This window comes from Monodelphis domestica, chromosome 3 (assembly GCF_027887165.1).
Source record: "Monodelphis domestica isolate mMonDom1 chromosome 3, mMonDom1.pri, whole genome shotgun sequence".
Taxonomy (NCBI): domain Eukaryota; kingdom Metazoa; phylum Chordata; class Mammalia; order Didelphimorphia; family Didelphidae; genus Monodelphis; species Monodelphis domestica.
In genome coordinates, this window is record NC_077229.1 from 184,040,855 (window position 1) to 184,059,799 (window position 18,945).

At 35.0% G+C, this 18,945-nt stretch overlaps 1 protein-coding gene across 2 annotated transcripts in view; it reads right to left on the minus strand.

The window, feature by feature from the left end:
* DECR1 (2,4-dienoyl-CoA reductase 1) overlaps positions 1-18,945 on the minus strand; it is an 80,271-nt gene that overhangs the window by 60,790 nt on the left and 536 nt on the right. The gene's annotated exons all lie outside the window — the stretch shown is intronic.

Genomic DNA, 18,945 nt, shown 5'->3' on the forward strand with positions numbered 1-18,945 from the left:
TTATGTTAGTTTCATATACTTCCTCGGTTCCAAACCACTATAGGAAGTTTTAGATATGAATTTTCCCGAAATAATCAGCTTCAGTTACTATCTTAGCTGCCTTTATTTGCTTGTGAAAATTTTAAATTTCATGCTATTAAAACAATTTTTTTTATAATGATTATCTCTTTTTTGATTAATGACTCTCCCATTTGCCAGACATAAGAAAGGAACCTATCTGGTTCTCTTTCAACTTTTTTCTAATATTTCTTAATATTCAGATTGTGTACCAATTTTGAACTTATTAAGGTGTAAGGTATTAGATGTTCATCAAAACTCAATTTCTGTCAAATTTCTTTTTTCTTTTTTCAAACCCTTACCTTCCGTCTTGGAGTCAATACTGTGTATTGGCTCCAAGGCAGAAGAGTGGTAAAGGCTAGGCAATGGGGGTCAAGTGACTTGCCCAGGGTCACACAGCTGGGAAGTGTCTGAGGCCTGATTTGAACGTAGGACCTCCCATTTCTAGGCCTGGCTCTCAGTCCACTGAGCTACCCAGCTGCCCCTTCTGTCAAATTTCTAACAGTTCTCATCAAATAAAGAATTTCTTCTAATGTAATTTATTTTCTTAGGTTTAACAAACATTGGATGATTACACTGTGTGGTTTCCCCCACTAAAATGCAAGTTCATAATAGGCACATGGTAGTTGCTTAATAAATACTTGATTGATTTCTGATTCTTCCTTATCTAGTCTGTTCCACTGATTTGCTATTATATTTATTAATCTCTTCTGAATTTTAAGGATTATTGCTTTTAAAGTTATAATTTGAAGTTTAAAAGTGTTTCCTCCTTCATTCCTAATTATTTTTCATTATTCTACTTGAGATACTAGACCAAAGGCCTTGAGTCTGAAATGAACTTTAAAAAAAAAAAAACTATTTTGATAACTATATTTCAATATGGTTGGCTCCCTTTGCAATCCTATTTTTTTTGTACATGTACAAATGTACAAAATATTTTGTACATTTAAAAACATTCTGAAGATTACAAAAAGTGTCTATGATATAATAAAAGTTTTAAAATCTTATGGACATTTTGTTCCATCAAATTAATTTTATTACCTATTTGTTTAGCTCTAAAATATCTCCATGGTAATTTGGGATAGCAGTAGATCTATAATTAAGTTTTGGCAATGTCATAATATTTATTATATGGATTAACCATAAACAATAAAAATCACTGTATTTAAGTCACTAATTGAAGCATGCATGTCTCTAGTATACCCTGAAATAGTGATTCATAGTTTGTTGTTCTTCTGAATGTGACTTCCTTTTCTAATATTTTCTCTTAAATTTTGTTGTTGCAAGGCAGAAACGGTTTTTGCATATGTGTGGAATTATTTTATATCCTACTTTATAAAAACTATTGTCTAATTAGTTTCTTTAATGATTCTTTGGAGCTTTCTAAGTAAGTTGTCATGTTGACAAATACAACAATTTTGTCTCTTCCTATGTTTATGGCCTTAATTTCTTTCATGTCTTATCAATAACATTGCTAGAACTGCTAAATTAAGGAAAGGGGCTATCCTTTCCTTACTTCTGCATTAACTGGGAAACCTCATGTTTTCCCATTAAATATAATGTATTTTGTTTTAGATATAAATGTTACTTTGTTAAAAATAATACCCCAGAGCAACTAGGTGGCTCAATGGACCAAGAACCAGGCCTCAAAGTGGAAGATCTTCTTTCAAATTTGTCTTCAGATGCTTCCTAATTCTGTGACTCTGGGCAAGTCACTTAAACCCCACTGCCTAATCCTTACCACACTATCCCATGTAACTAATAGTAAGGTAAAGTTTTAAATTATAGAAGGTAATTTAAAAAAAAAATTTTTTTTAACAGTGCTTCTGCTTCATAGTGTTTTTGTCACAACTGGGTTTTGTGCTTTATCAAGGATTTCTTTCTGTATCAGTTGATATAATTGTGTGTTCTGAGAAATTTTGTTTTTCAAATAATGAAGTTAATTATTTTCTTGATACTGAACCATCTTTGAATTACTGTTATCAATATGACTTAATCATAATGAACACATTTTGGCTATACTGGCTGTTGTCTTTTAACTAAGATTTTATTTTAAATTTTTAATATTCATTAATGAGAATAGTCTATTGATAATTCTCTCATTTAAAGATTAAGTGTAGATATTATATTTAATGTAGTATATGTATATTATATAATGTACATAAATATATTCTATTTAAGAATATTTAGATATTATTTAGATATTTAGCTCATAAAAGAAATGTGGTAGTGTTTCCTTTCTCTATTTTTGAGAATAATTTACATAGTATGGTATTAATGGTTCCTTAATACCTTAGAACTATTTTTTTTTTAAATTTACAAGTATTTTATTTTTAACTCAATTACATGAAAAAAGCATTTTAACCTTCACTTTCTTTAAGTTTGAACCAAATTTCTCATCCTCTTTTCCTTCCCCTCCCCTGTACTGAGATAACAAGCAATCTGATATAGAGTTTACATATGTAAAATATCTTTCCATTTTCATCCTTTTGTGAAAGAGAGCTTGAACAAACAAAAGAGAAGTGAAGAAATAAACTGAAAATTATTTAATATGTCTCAGACTGTATTCAGACTCCACCAGTTCTTTTTCTGGAGATATATATTATTTTTCATCATCAGTCTCTGGAATTATCTTGTATTGCTAAGAATAGTCAAGTCATTTATAAATGTCTATCACATTTTATACAATGTCCTCCTGGTTCTGCTCACTTTACTTTCTATCAGTTCATGTAGGTCTTTCCAAGTTTTTCTTAAATAATCCTGTACATCATTTCTTATAGCATAGTAACATTCCATTACAACCATATATCACAATTTGTTCAGTCATTCCCCATGTGATGGGCATCCCCTCTGTTTCCAATTCTTTGCCATCACAAATGCACAAACAAGTCCTTTCCTATTTTTAAAAATCTCTTTGGGACACATACCTACTAGTGGTAGTGGTGGGTCAAAGAACATATGCTCACTTTTAAAGTTCTTTGGACATAATCTCTCCAAAATGGCTCAATCAATTCACAACTCCACATTAGTGGTTGTACATTGTACATTGTACATTAGTGGTTGACGACTTCTTTAAACATTTGATAGAATTCACCTGTAAACCCACTGGATCAGGGTAAAGAATTTTAGAATAGCTTCTTTACATTTAATTCAATTTAATTTTCTGAAATATTTGTTTATAACTTGTGTTCCATGTTCTTAAATAGGTATTTCATATTTTTGTAGATAATCCTCCATTTATTTTGAATTTTTTGCTACATTCAAATTATACATTATAATTTTGCTACATTATAATTGTATGTGTTAGGTTGTGATCATTTTATTTCTTTTCTAATGCCTTAAATCTTACCTCATTCATTTCTTATTTTGGTCATTTGACTTTCCTTTCTGTTTCTTTTTTTAATCTGATTAGCTAATGGTTTATCTAGTCTTCTCAAAGAACATGTTTATAGTTAAGAGGGTTTTTTAATCAACTTTAATAGTCTTTTATTTTCAATTTTATCAATTTCTTCTCTAATTTTTAAGATTTCATCCTTTGTGTTTATTTTTAGTTTACCAGTTAATTATCAAGTTTTAAATTACCTGCTTAGTTCTCTTATCTTCATTTTCCACTTAATTAATGCATTTTCTCAAAGATACAATTTTTTCTATGAGGATTGCCTTGGCTGCATTCCAAAAATTTTTGGTGTGTCATTTCTCATTGTCATTCTGTCACTGTTACTAATCATTTCTGATTTCCTTTTTGGCCTACTCATTATTTTAGATGGCATTAGCCAGTCCCTACTTAGATCTGTATCTTTTATTGTATTTCTTGTACTAATTATTTTGATCATATTTCGGTGTGTAAAGAAAGCTTTTCAAGTCACTTTTCGCTCTTGATTGATGACTTTAGGAGGAGAACAAAAGCAAAGAAGACAACACCATGCTGACAATGGGGATACAAGTATAAATAACTAAAAAATCTTTGCCTTTAATAAGCTTAGAGTCGAATGGGAGAGCTAGCATAAAATATATACAGCATAAAAGTTAATAAATCCAAGTATATGCAAAATAGTTAATTACAGGTAATTTTTGGAAGGGCACTAGTATATGAAGGCATTAGGAAGGGTTTCATGCAGAAGACACTGCCTACTGCATCTTAAAAGAGGAAATTTATGAGGCAGAAGCAGAGAGGGAGTGCATTCCAGGCATGAGAGAGAGAGATCCAAGACAGAAAGGCAAGAGATAGGCTGTTTTGAGTGAGGAACAGAGGGACCAATTTGGCTGTATTATAGAGTGTTGGGAGGAGGAATAATGTTCAGTCAGTCTGAAAAAAATCATTTGCTGCCAGGATTGTGTAGAATTTTGAAAGCTGAATAAATTATTTTTTATCCTAGAGACAAGGTCCAGTGAGACTAAAATGACAGGATGAAGGCAGAGATTTTAGGATTTTGAAAGCTAAACAAGCATTTGTTTTCATTCATCTTCAAGTCAACAGGAAGTCTATGCACTTTGGCAGCATGCTGCAGAATGGACTGGATAGAAAGAGACAATGCAGAGAGACAAATTGGAAAGTTATTACATAATCTAGGTGAGCTGGGATGCAAGCCTGCACTAAAGTGGTAGCTTATAAATGGAAAGGAATCAGAAACTAGGCACGTAGTGAACGTAGAAGCCCAAGATTTGTCTCATCCACTAGGCAGCAGACCAAATAGCACTGCCTTTAGATTTGAGATGGATAAGGTAGAAAGATTTCAATTAAAATTTTATTAAAAAGAACAAAGATGCAGCAAACTGAGAATTGGCACACAATAAATTAGACTCTGGACTTACAGTGCAGAAACAGCTTTATTTTCAGGGATGTAAGGAAGCCTGTTTAAGAAGATTCTATTAAATACTTATAAGCCAAATGTGTGAGAGTTTTTAAAGTTACTATTGTTATTCTTTAATTGATAAGCAAGATAGATCAAAGTGAAAAGCAATTTTATTATAACAAACTTACTTTGGTTCAGTTCCACAGGCCAGTACCAATAGCCAATCACCTGATGCCTCACAATAATGTTATAATTTCATCACTGATGTGAAGTGAAATGAAGATTTGCTTAGCAGCCTTCCAAGTATGGAGTATTTATTTTAATCAACACTAGCCAAATCTTTTAAAGCATGTCTTTGTATGTTATACACACATCATACAGCACCTAGGATACATTAGGTACTTAATTAAATGTTTCCTAATTATACATTTTATATGTCTCTAAAGTACCTGATATGAAGTCTGTTTTATTTGAGTGTTTACATTTTCAAAGGCATAAATAAGTATAAACAGCCAGCCACAAATATACCAGGTTTGCTTAAGTAACTAAAGCCTTCTAACTCTTTTATAAATATGGGTCATCCTTGACATCTAGTTGCTGGGGTCATATTTAAAAAAATATTTTTATTGGTTTTTTAAATACTTTTACTTAGTTTATTTTTAACATTTTTAAAAATCTAGTTCCAAAGATCTGAAGACTTTTATACCCTTAGATTAAAAAGATAAAAAGCCCTGAGGGCAGGTAGGTGGCTCAGTGGATTGAGAGCCAAGCCTAGAGATGGAAAGTCCTAGGTTCAAATCTGGCCTCACACACCCCTTATATTCTCCTGCCTTGGAACCAATACAGAGAGTATTGATTATAAGATGGAAAGTAAGGGTTTGCAAAGTAAATAAATGAAATAAAGAAAAAAGTAGCTACCATTTTATCATGTGTTGTAGTTTACAAATCATTTTCCTCCCAACAACCATATAAGATATGTTTCCTGTCTATAACATGAGATAGACCAGATGATCTAAGGTTCTTTCCATTCCAAATTATATGCATTTTTTTGCATTTTTTTAAGTTGTTTTTTTTTTCTTTTTGCACTTTATTGAGAAGAAAATGGGCTCAGAGTGGTTGCCCAGAGTAAGTAAATGGTAGGATCCCACCTGAACTCACATCTTCTCACTAAATGTTCAGAGGACTACTGTGTAATTGGAAATATGTTACCCGAAAACTGCATTTCCCAGGAGCCCACTGACTTCCTGTCATTACATACTTCCTGTAGACAGAGGGATAAATTCAGTGGGCATTCCTTGTCTGGCCTCTTTACTTCCTGTCAGTGACTTGTGGTAAGCATGGATTTTGAACAGGCTGATTAACCATGGGCATGTGGTTTTTATTTTTGTTACCTTTTTTATTCCTTTATTTCTAATGATCAATATTATATTATATTATATTATATTATATTATATTATATTATATTATATTATATTATATTATATTATATTATATTATATTATATTATATTATATTATATTATATTATATTATATTATATTATATTGGTAGTAGTCTCTCGGTAACTGAGGATGACGATTGTCTTTGTGCGTTTTCATCTATTATAGATGAGCATGCACAAAGACACTTGTGCATGAAGGAGATTTAAGTGGAAGAGTCGATGCACAGAGACAGTCCTTATATTATATTGTCAACGCAAATATATAAAATATAACATAAATATATCACATGTAAAATAGAAACAATATATAAAATGTATAAAAACAAAATACAAATATATTTATTATAGTTTATATTTTAATATATGCTAATATATTAAAATTATGTAATTTTAATATTATATTTATTTTATTATATATTATATTGTTTGTGTTTTAATATACTTATAAATTAAATTATATAATAAACATAGATTAAAATATATTATCATTGAATATATAATTATGCATAATTATATATTATAATGTATTTAATTTAATGTATAATTGTATATTTAAATTACTTATATATTTACTATATGTAATTTTAATATTTAAATATATTTATTATATGTAATTTTAATATATAATTATATATTAAAACCATATATATAAAAAATATAAATAAAACTCTTACCTTTTAGTCTTGGAATCAACACTTTGTATTGGTTCTAAGGCAGAAGAGCAGTAAAGGCTAGGCAATGGGGGTTATATGACTTTCCTAGGCTCACACAGTTAGGAAGTGTCTGAGGTCAGACTTCCCATCTCTAGGCTTGGCTCTCAAATCACTGAGATACCTAGTTGCAACCACATTGTGCATATGTTAAGAAAAAGAATCATAAAAGTTAGATGAAAATAGTATAGTATATTTCTATTATGTGTTTATATTTGTGAATAGATATATTTTAAAAATCACATAAATTAGCATTCACTTATGATTGTTTAACTTCAATTCAATTGTAAGGGTTTTTAAGTGTTCTTTTCATATCCTATCTCTGGCCCCTGCTACCTGATGTAAGGAGGAAAGGGGTTTATTTTAAAAAGGATTGGACTGAGTTATTTAAGAGTGTGGTTGCCAGGAATTTAATTAATTCCAAAGAACAATTAATTCCTAGTACATTCATGTGAGCGCAGATTTCAACTCAGGTATTCCACCCTCCAGGCCGGGCACTATATCTGCTGTACCACCTTGCTGCCTTTATCTTATAAAGAAACTGAGGCCCAGAGAGAGGGAAAAGTGACTTGTTTAAGGTCACACAGGACCGACGTATCTGAGCCAGTAGCCTAACGTAGGTCTTGGGTCTGTAGAGATACTGCATCATCCAGAAACTATGGGATCTATTGTTTCCATATACAATAGTTCTGTTCCCAGAATGGGATTCTTCATGCGGTATTATACTGGGTAGTGTAAAAATGAAAATTAATGTCAAATAATAAAAACATATTTTAAGAGACTTGTTAATGTTTGTATTTATTATATAATATATATTTCTATTTGTTTTATATATATATATATATATGTGTGTGTGTGTGTGTGTGTGTGTGGGTGTGAGTGTATGAAGGATAAGGGAGATTCCTTAGTCTGTCTGTGTATACCTGGAATACTGTTGTCAATTCTGAATATAAATATTTTGAAAGGGCATTGATAGGCTAGAAAGCATTCTGAGGACAGATATGGTTACAATCATATTTTCACTTCATTTTCAAATTTCAAGTTTATCATAGTTTAAATTCATTTTCAGTTTAAGTTCATATCCTATGAGAAGTAGACTGAACTGGGGGCGTTCGATCTGAAGAAGATTCTTAATGCACACATCTGTTTATGTGACTCCCCCACTTGATGACCTCCATTGGCTTCCTATTTCTTCTAAGTACAGATACAAACTTCTCCATTAGAGATATTAAGCCCCTTCCAACATACCCATACAGTACTTCTTTTAATCCACTTAGCAGCCCAAACTTTTTCCTCAACTGAAAATATGGATAATAATAACAGCTATCTCCCAAGGTTGTTGTGAGGATCAAATGAAATCATATTTGTAAAATGCTTAGCATAGTTCCAGGAATATAGAAGGGGCCTATTCCCTGCCTCACTCCTTTCCTCCACTTCTAATAATTAACAGCTGTTTAAAAATGGGATGAAGCTGCCTACATCTAGTGCTTGCCCCTCACTAGGGTTCAAGCAAAGTCTGGATGGCTATTTGTTCGGTACATATAGTTTAGACTACATGGTTTCTGAGGTTCCTTCAAAATATGAACTTCTACATAATTCAATTAAATAACTATTTATTAATCTACTATAAGTAAAGACAAAGCAGCAGGCACTGTAGACTATAAGAACAAAAACATAAATTCATATCCCTGAGTGCATATATTAACAAACTAGGGAGGGCAGAGATCAATGAATTGGAAATGCAAATAAAAAACCCCAGCAGAAAACCAAACTAGAAATCCTAAAAATTAAGGGAGAAATTAATAAAATAGAAAGCGATAGAACTATTGATTTAGTAAATAAGACAAGAAGCTGGTACTTTGAAAAAACAAACAAAATAGACAAAGCACTGGTCAGTCTAATTAAAAAAAGGAAAGAAGAAAAGCAAATTAACAGCATCAAAGATGAAAAAGGGATAATTACCTCCTATGAGGAGGAAATTAAGGCAATCATTAAAAATTACTTTGCCCGATTATATGGCAATAAATATACCAATCTAGGCGATATGGACAAATATATACAAAAATACAAACTGCCTAGACTAACAGAAGAAGAAATAGAATTCTTAAATAATCCTATTTCAGAAAATGAAATCCAACAGGCCATCAAGGAACTCCCTAAGAAAAAATCCCCAGGGCCCAACGGATTCACAAGTAAATTCTATCAAACATTCAGAGAACAGTTAATCCCAATACTATACAAACTATTTGACATAATAAGCAAAGAGGGAGTTCTACCAAACTCCTTTTATGACACAAACATGGTACTGATTCCAAAACCAGGCAGGTCAAAAACAGAGAAAGATAATTATAGACCAATCTCCCTAATGAATATAGATGCAAAAATCTTAAATAGGATACTAGCAAAAAGACTCCAGCAAGTGATCAGAAGGGTCATCCACCATGATCAAGTAGGATTTATACCAGGGATGCAGGGCTGGTTCAATATTAGGAAAACCATGCACATAATTGACCACATCAACAAGCAAACCAACAAAAATCACATGATTATTTCAATAGATGCAGAAAAAGCCTTTGATAAAATACAACACCCATTCCTATTAAAAACACTAGAAAGCAGCAACTGCTTGACTACAGAGGTTGAGGGGACATGATCGAGGAGAGACGCTAAATGAGCACGCTAATGCAAATACCAACAACAAGGAAATGGGTTCAGAGCAAGGACACATGTGATACCCAGACGAATCACACATCGGCTAGGAAAGGGGTAGAGTGGATGGGAGGGGGGGAGGAAAAGTAAATGATCTGTTTCCAATAAATAATGTATGAAAATGACCAAATAAAATAATGTTTAAAAACTTAAAAAAAAACATTATAAAGCATAGGAATTGAAGGGTCATTCCTAAAAATAACAAACTATATATCTAAAACCATCAGCTAATATTATCTGCAATGGGGATAAACTAGATGCATTCCCAGTAAGATCAGGAGTGAAACAAGGATGCCCATTATCACCTCTATTATTTGACATTGTACTAGAAACACTAGCAGTAGCAATTAGAGAAGATAAAGGAATTGAAGGCATCAAAATAGGCAAGGAGGAGACCAAGTTATCACTCTTTGAAGATGACATGATGGTCTACTTAAAGAATCCTAGATATTCAACCAAAAAGCTAATTGAAATAATCAACAACTTTAGCAAAGTTGCAGGATACAAAATAAACCCACATAAGTCATTAGTACTTCTATATATTTCCAACACAGCTCAGCAGCAAAAAATAGAAAGAGAAATCCCATTCAAAATCACCTTAGACAAAATAAAATACCTAGGAATCTATTTCCCAAGACAAACACAGGAACTATATGAACACAACTACAAAACACTCTCCACACAACTAAAACTAGACTTGAGCAATTAGAAAAACATTAACTGCTCATGGATAGGATGAGCCAATATAATAAAAATGAACATCCTACCCAAACTTATTTATCTATTTAGTGCCATACCCATTGAACTCCCAAAAAATTTCTTTACTGATTTAGAAAAAAACCATAACAAAGTTCATTTGGAAGAACAAAGGATCAAGGATATCCAGGGAAATAATGAAAAAAAAATACAAAGGAAGGGGGCCTTGCAGTCCCATATCTCAAACTATATTACAAAGCAACAAAGATCCCAGCTTTGGGGACAAAAATCCACTATTCGATAAAAACTGCTGGGAAAATTGGAAGACAATGTGGGAGAGATTAGGTTTGGATCAACACCTCACACCCTACACCAAGATAAGTTCAAAATGGGTGAATGACTTAAACATAAAGAAGGAAACCATAAGTAAATTGGGTAAACACAGAATAGTATACATGTCAGACCTTTGGGAAGGTCTTTAAAACCAAGCAAGACATAGAAACAGTCACAAAATGTAAAATAAATAATTTCAACTAGATCAAATTAAAAAGCTTTTGTACAAACAAAACCAATGTAACTAAAATCAGAAGGGAAGCAACAAACTGGGAAACAATCTTCATAAAAACCTCTGACAAAGGTTTAATTACTCAAATTTACAAAGAGCTAAATCAATTGTACAAAAAATCAAGCCATTCTCCAATTGATAAATGGGCAAGGGACATGAATAGGCAGTTTTCAGATAAAGAAATCAAAACTATTAATAAGCACATGAAAAAGTGTTCTAAATCTCTTATAATCAGAGAGATGCAAATCTCTCTGATTATAAGATTATAAGAGAGAGGCAATTTGGATCTATGCCCAAAGGGCAATAAAAGACTGTCTGCCCTTTGATCCAGCCATAGCACTGCTGGGTTTGTACCCCAAAGAGATAATAAGGAAAAAGACTTGTACAAGAATATTCATAGCTGCGCTCTTTGTGGTGGCCAAAAATTGGAAAATGATGGGATGCCCTTCAATTGGAGAATGGCTGAACAAATTGTGGTATATGTTGGTGATGGAATACTATTGTGCTAAAAGGAATAATAAAGTGGAGGAATTTCATGGAGACTGGAACAAAGGCGCAGAACCAGGAAAACACTGTACACAGAGACTCATACACTGTGGTACAATCGAACGTAATGGAATTCTCCATTAGTGTCAATGCAATGTCCCTGAACAATCTACAGGGATCTAGGAGAAAAACACTATGCACAAGCAGAGGACAAACTGTGGGAGTAAAAACACCTAGGAAAAGCAACTGCTTGACTACAGGGGTTGAGGGGACATGTCTGAGGAGAGACTCTAAATGAACACTCTAGAGCAAATACCAACAACATGGAAATGGGTCAGAATCAAGAACACATGTGATACCCAGTGGAATCGCGTGTCAGCTATGGGAGAGGTGGGGGGTCGGGGGGAGGAAGAAAAGAAAATGATCTTTGTCTCCAATGAATGATGTTTGGAAATGATCAAATAAAATATTGTTTAAAAAAAAAAAAGAACAAAACCAAGATAATACTGTGCCTTGTGCACAATAGACCTTTAATATTGATAGAACTGAATTCTAGGCACAGGGGACAGTTTTTGCCAGGACATGACAGCATTAAAGCAGATTATATATCCATTTTTGTGGGCTAAATGAGTATATGAAGAGGACTCACCTGAAATAAATCTCAAAATGTAGGTTGGAACAAGACTGTGGAAGGCTTTAAATGGCAGGGCAAGGAGTTTGTATTTCTATCTTATAGACAAGAGAAACAATATTTTTGAGCAGAGAAGCAATATGACCAGGCATTTTCTTAAGAAAAATTATCGGGAGCAGCTGGGTAGCTCAGTGGATTGATAACCAGTCCTAGAGATGGGAGGTCCTAGGTTCAAATCTGGCTTCAGCCTCCCAGCTGTGTGACCCTGGGCAAGTCACTTGACCCCCATTGCCTAGCCCTTACCACTCTTCTGCCTTGGAGCCAATACACAGTATTGACTCCAAGATGGAAGGTAAGGGTTTAAAAAAAAAAAGAAAAGAAAAATTATCCACATGGTTCTGTGGAAGAGGGATTGGAGAAGAGAATGACTGAAGGGAGGAAGATTCACTATATGGCTACTATAATAATCTATCCAAAAGGTACATGGAGATCAGGAGATAGATGCAAGGCATCTAAAGGCATGTAAACCACAAAATTTCTTGGACTTATAAATGTTGGAAATTTCACCATTGGGAAATTTCATACTTCGAAAATTTCTTACTGATAGTCTATTGGAATGTGAACCCTCATTCTGTTTGAGAAAAGATCTTCAAGAAAGAAGCTTGAAACTTTTATATCCAGAGAATGAACTGTTGCAGAAAGATGCCGAAAACCTACACTTCATCAAGAAGATCAAGAATGAACTTTGGATGTGATTGATTGGACTGAACTTTTGATTGAACATTTATTGTAACTGTACACATTTATGCCAAAAGGGACTGCCCCTAATTTGGCTTTCTGTCAATGCGCCTAGCAAAACATTGGTTTTGCTTTCTTTTCTATTTCCTCTCTCACTATTCTAATTTCTCTTAGAAAATTGAATATTGTGTATATCTTTAGTTAGAAGTGAATTTAGAACTACAAAATGATTATGTTAAATGATCAATGGGGAGACTAGTCTCCCAATGATCATCAGGGGGGATTGTAAACCTCAAAATTTCTTAGACTTATAAATGTTGGAAATTTCACCATTGGGATATTTCATACTTGGAAAATTTCTTACTGATAGTCTATTGGAATGGGAACCCCATTGGCATGGGAGGTTCCTCCTCCTCCCTTCTTAAGATTACTTTAGGATAGAAACCTTTTGCTGAACAATGGAAAGGGCTTTGACCTATGCTTAAGCATAGAACAGGAAGTTCTTTGAGTCATGATTGATTTTAGAATTGATACAATAGAGATACTTGGAATGACAGAATCAGGTCTTGGAAAATACAATTTCCACCCTACTCAGTCCTAACAGGATTTAGGAAGGGCTGCAGCATAGATCAAGATTTAATTATTTGAGAATATGACCTTCAATAGACATGTGCAAAGCCAGAGACCTCTGGGCGGTCCTGGGTTAAGCTAGAGCCTCCATTGGCACAGGGAAATTGATGGACAGTGATTGGTAGATGTGAGAACTGAGGGGAGGGAACTTGGATGGTTTCCTTAAAAAATCGGGGTCTGAGGACTAGAAGGGGGGGGGGGGGTTGGAGAGTTTTGGCTCTGAGTGGTTGGAGAGGTGCTCTGTGAGGCTTGCTCTGAAGGAAGCTGGAGGTGGAGGCCCCTGAGACTGTTTCTCCATTTTTGGTCACGTGAGTAATAGGGACTGATCTCCTTTCTTTGCCCCAGCTATCTAAGGGCTTGGGCCTTTTGGCCCAGCCTAAACAGAAGGGGTATTTAAGCCCTATTCCCTTCTCTCTCTCTCTCTCTCTCTCTCTCTCTCTCTCTCTCTCTCTCTCTCTCTCTCTCTCTCTCTCTAATACCTTTCTTCCTCCTGTTTGTAATTAAACTCCATAAAAGGTTGACTGCTGACTTGAGTTTTCATTTAGGAATTACATAGCTGAATTCCTTGGCAACCTTAAATTAATATATATCAGTCTTTTAAAGTGATTTCCTTGTCACAGGCAGAATGAATAAAACTTGGCAACTGACTGGATAAAGTGGGTGAGAGGAAAGAAGAGATGCTTGGAATAAAGTCTATTTACACCTACTTTATTATATCCTACAGTATAATCTGATTACTCTAAATTATTCTAGAGGTTCATAGTTGTAATTTTGGCTTTTGTGATGCAAACCAGTCTAAATGAAAAGTGATTGTACATTAACAACATAGCACTAACTTCAGATTTCAAGTTTAAATGAAAGAAATAAAGGCAGAGTTGTTTTTGGAATCTCATTTCTTTTCTACACTAAAAAAGCTAAAAGAATTAACTAGGATCACTTAAGATTCAGGAAACTCACCCTCAAATGTATCTGTGATGTGATGGTTTGAAGGCACTCTCCAAAGAAACTGCTTAGAACCCATCTGTCCTGTCTATCCTGTGTCTTCTTAACTGTGCTTTCCAATATATTCATCACAACCAATCTGATGGAGGCCTTACTCAATTCCTCTGACACTGCCCTGTACCAGTGGAGATCTCCATCTGTCCACTTGTCATCTTTTGCTCTGGCCACCTGACCAACAATTATGTTTCCTTCAGATAGAAAACCCTTAGAGCTTGCCCATCAGTAAGAATTCACTAGAATTGAAAAGAGGGAGGAAAGAGGGCTGGATGGTGTGAATATTTAAAACTACTCAGACTGTACTTTAGAAGATTTGATTTTAGCTATTTCCTTATTGTAACAATGGAGATACTTGGTCTAACAAGAATCAGGAATGTCTTGGGAACTTAAAAATTACTCTACCCATACTTAGACATACTTTAGGGGAAGAAAAAGTTGTAAACTTCTGATTGAACAATGAAGGTACTTAACTCATACCTTATAGTGAAGCTAGAACTTAAACTAAGTCTATTTTTAGATCTAATACAAAAGGGTGTTAAGTACCTATAAAGGTTAAATTAATCACAAAAAGGTCAAGTAACTCACAAAAGGCAAGCTTAAAAAAGAAGTATGAAGTACTCAAAACATATAATCTAATCAGAGAAGATGAGAACTAAAGAGTGGATAGTCCTAGAGAAAATCTAACCAGAGAAGGTGGGAACTAAAGAGTGGTGAGAATGAAGAATGGACAGTCCTGGAAAAAAGCGTCTACTGTGATTGGTAGATGAGAAAATTTAGGGGAGGTGACATAAGAGAAAATTTCTTTAAAAGGAGGGGTAAAAAGTCAGTTCAGGCAATTCAGTTCAGACATGGTTGGTTCTGAACTCAGTTAAGGAGATTGAGTTCAGTGGAGGACTGGAACCCAGCTTGGAGATGGTCTTCTGGTGAGTTATAAGACTGACTCCCTTACCCTTAGGCTCAGGGAGGCCACTTTGGCCAAGGCCTTTAACTACTGCCTAGCTCAGCCTGAGCCAGAGCAATTTAAATTAATTCTCTCTCTCTCTCTCTCTCTCTCTCTCTCTCTCTCTCTCTCTCTCTCTCTCTCTCTCTCTCTCTCTCTCTCTCTCTCTCTTTTTCCTTTTTCCTTTTTCCTTAATTCCTTCTCTCTATATTAATTAAAATCTCCATAATTCCCAGCTGACTTGGGTATTTTATTATTTGGGAATTTTCCCTGGCGACCAATCATTTAGATTTAAGTCAAAACACTAAAATTATCCTTACAATGGCCCTTGACAGACTTCAAGGCTTTTTTCCTGACATCCTCATGAAACAAAGATCCATCTTTTCAATATAGCAGTTGTCCAATGTTTCTATAAGGAAGAAAGGCTTGCAATACCAATGAATATCAGAGGAACAACTGAGGCACATGATAGTATGAGCAAAGTCTTTACACATGGCCAATGAAAGAAGAATTTCAAAGAAGTAAAGATGTCATTGAGTTACTAGTTAGCTTCCTAAAATCATGTTATTACTTCCCCCCATTTTAAAAATCTAGTCAGGGTTTTTTTTTTTTTTGGCATTTTTGTATATTATAGCAACTTAATTTATATAGGTGAGCAATGATGTTCAGTGGTCAATAGAAATGATTTAAAATTACATATCACAAATTGCTGCTAAAACATTTATCTTTTGCCTTGGTAACAAGAGTTCTTGGATCAGATTTTTAATTGTAACAACTTGTATTTACCCACAAAAACATGATGTTCCCTGGAACAACCTCCCACCTCACATCTGACAATAGTTTTTATTTTTTCCCTCCCAGAAAGCCTATCCTCACCTACTATGTGTTAAGAATGAGTACCTAGCACAGTCCCCTTCACATAGGATACATTCCATAAATACTTGCTGAATTCAACTGAACCACTGTCCTGCTCAAAAACCAAATTAAACACTGTCTCTTTTCATATATCTACGTCCCCTCCAATTCCAAACAAGTATAAAAACTTCCCATTGAAAGCTTACCTTTTCCTTAAGGAAAGAAACTTTCTAAATACTATATATAGTCTTTACCCAGTGTTTATTACAGATTGGCTGGATATTTTTTTCCTCCAATACCACTTTATGTTGGGAAGCATGCCAGGATCCTGCCTCCAAAAGTAAATTTAGTTCTTCAGTTCAAAGTCCCAGAATGCTAGGACTAGAAAGAACCTTCCAGAAAAAAGCACATTGCATACCTTAAACTGCTATATAAAGGTGAATTATTATCTAAATCAAGACCTTTATTTTACAGATGAGGGAACTGAGGCCTAGGGAAGTAAAATAACTTGACAGTTACTGAATTGAAGAGCCTAGACTCTCCAAAAGGAGCCTTACTAATAACTCATATTTATGTTTTGATTAAAAGCATTATAAATAACCAGCCTCTGGACAAGCAGACCTGGGAGTTAAAATTGTGCCTCTGACACAATACTGGCAGTATAATTCTGGATAAATTAGTCTGTCCCTCAGTGCACAAAGCAACTCTTTACAGAGCTTCTTAATCTTACCCCTTTTTGTGTCATGGACCCATTTGGCAGTCAGCTAAAGCCTAGAGACCCTTTCTCAGATTAATGCTTTTAAGTGTACAATATAAAATACATAAAATTACAAAGATACCCCCGACTGAAATACTTTTTTTTTTTTAATTCACAGACTTCGGGTTAAAAACCCTTGCCAAAGATTATGCCTGGCACACAGTAGATGCTTAATAAATGTTTCCTGAATTGAATTGAATCTTCATTGTGATGTTTCTAATACTCCTTCCTCCCCTATTCTAATCAATAATCTGGGGAAACCAACAATGGAAAACATAAATGTGCCCTTCCACCCCTAGAATTTTTTTAAATAAATACACTTATTTTTTTGTCCCCAAACATTTCAATCCTGTTCCACTAGGGAAAGGAGAAAGCAGCTGCACATCTGGGAATCTTTAGAGCCAAGCCTTATCCCAAAGTTATAAATCCTGCTGGCCAGGTTCCCTTATCTAGATTATTCTAATATGCCAGACTTTGTTCACCTGGATAACATATGCCAGAAAGAGGATAATTTTTAACCAGACAGGAATTTTTCTGTTTACAACTTAATTTTAGAAACTCCTCCCCTCAGAGTATGGACTTTTCCTACTACTGGAGTGACTTATCATACATCGAACACTATTCTTGCAGCCTGGAAAAACCTGGGCCCTTAGTTTGTAACATGCCTCTTTGGAAAAGTTAAAGTTTATCAAGTATTATTAGGGAGACAGAATGACACAGTCAAAAGAATACTAGTTCTGGAACTGGAGGACCTAGATTTAAATCTCAGCCTTTGATGCTTACTACATGTATGACCTTGGCCAGCTCAACTAACCTCCCTGGGCCTCCAGGTTAAAGGAATAGGTTTGACTGGGTGGTCTCTGAGGACCCTTCAAGCTCTATAATTATGAACCTATAAGAATTAGTATGCCCATGAAGCAGACTGAAAAACTGAGGCTGAGAGATTAGTGACAGCTGGTAGGTGTGTCCATTTCACTACTTTTTCCCTACTATACTCTTTATAATTTTGTCCTTTATTACCTGTAAACTAGACAAATTCTTTGTATTTCCAACTTTGACTTTATAGAGAGAAAGCAATACTAAATGCATCCTATAGTCATGAATAAATCTTGTTCAAAAAAATAAAACCCTTCTTATTTAAGAAGACACAAATACAACCAGTGGGGGAGAGGGAGGGGAGAGGGAGGGGAGAGGGGTGGGTCGGAAGGGAGGCTGGGCATTTATTAAGCAATATGTCAAGTTTTGTAAATACAAATACTGGACTATGGACTAACAAGCACGATATCGGGCCCATGCCTTTAAGGAACTTACCTTCTAAGAGAATAGAGGACTAGCTACTCACTTTTCTTTTCCAAAGGAATAATGCCAGGCCTTTACAAGAAAGTTATTGTTCTTCCCACCATTGCCGGGAGTGAGTGTGTTCTCATCTTCACCCCACCAGTTTTCTGTCTGCTTAAAGTTTTTCCTAGTTCTAGGAGATTTTGGAATGGGGAGGGGGATGGGATGGGGGAGAAACGGGGGAGGTGCACTTTCACTCTCCCCACCCGCGTGGGAGGGACCCCCGGGGTCCCAGGGCTTTAAAACTGATCCAATTTTAAGTCGGAGCAACAAACCTCGGAATTGAGCAAGAGGCATGTTTCAACTAGGGAACTTGATTTTTTTTTTTTATTAATTACACACAGCAGCCGATTGGGGCGGAGGGAGGGTGGGGTTCCCAAGTTCAAGTTCAGAAAAACGGCTACATTCTCCGTCCTCTCCCCCACCACCCACCTTCCCTAGCAGCGCTCGCCAGGCGGCCCGCAGTCCTCTACCCCGGCCCGGGGACCTTGGGTCCTGAAGAGCTCCCCTCGGGCTGCGGACGCGCCTCTTAGGTCAGGCTGCCTGGGAGAGAAGCTGCAAGGCCCTCCCGGACCTTCAGGCCCCGGTGTAGCCGGCGCGG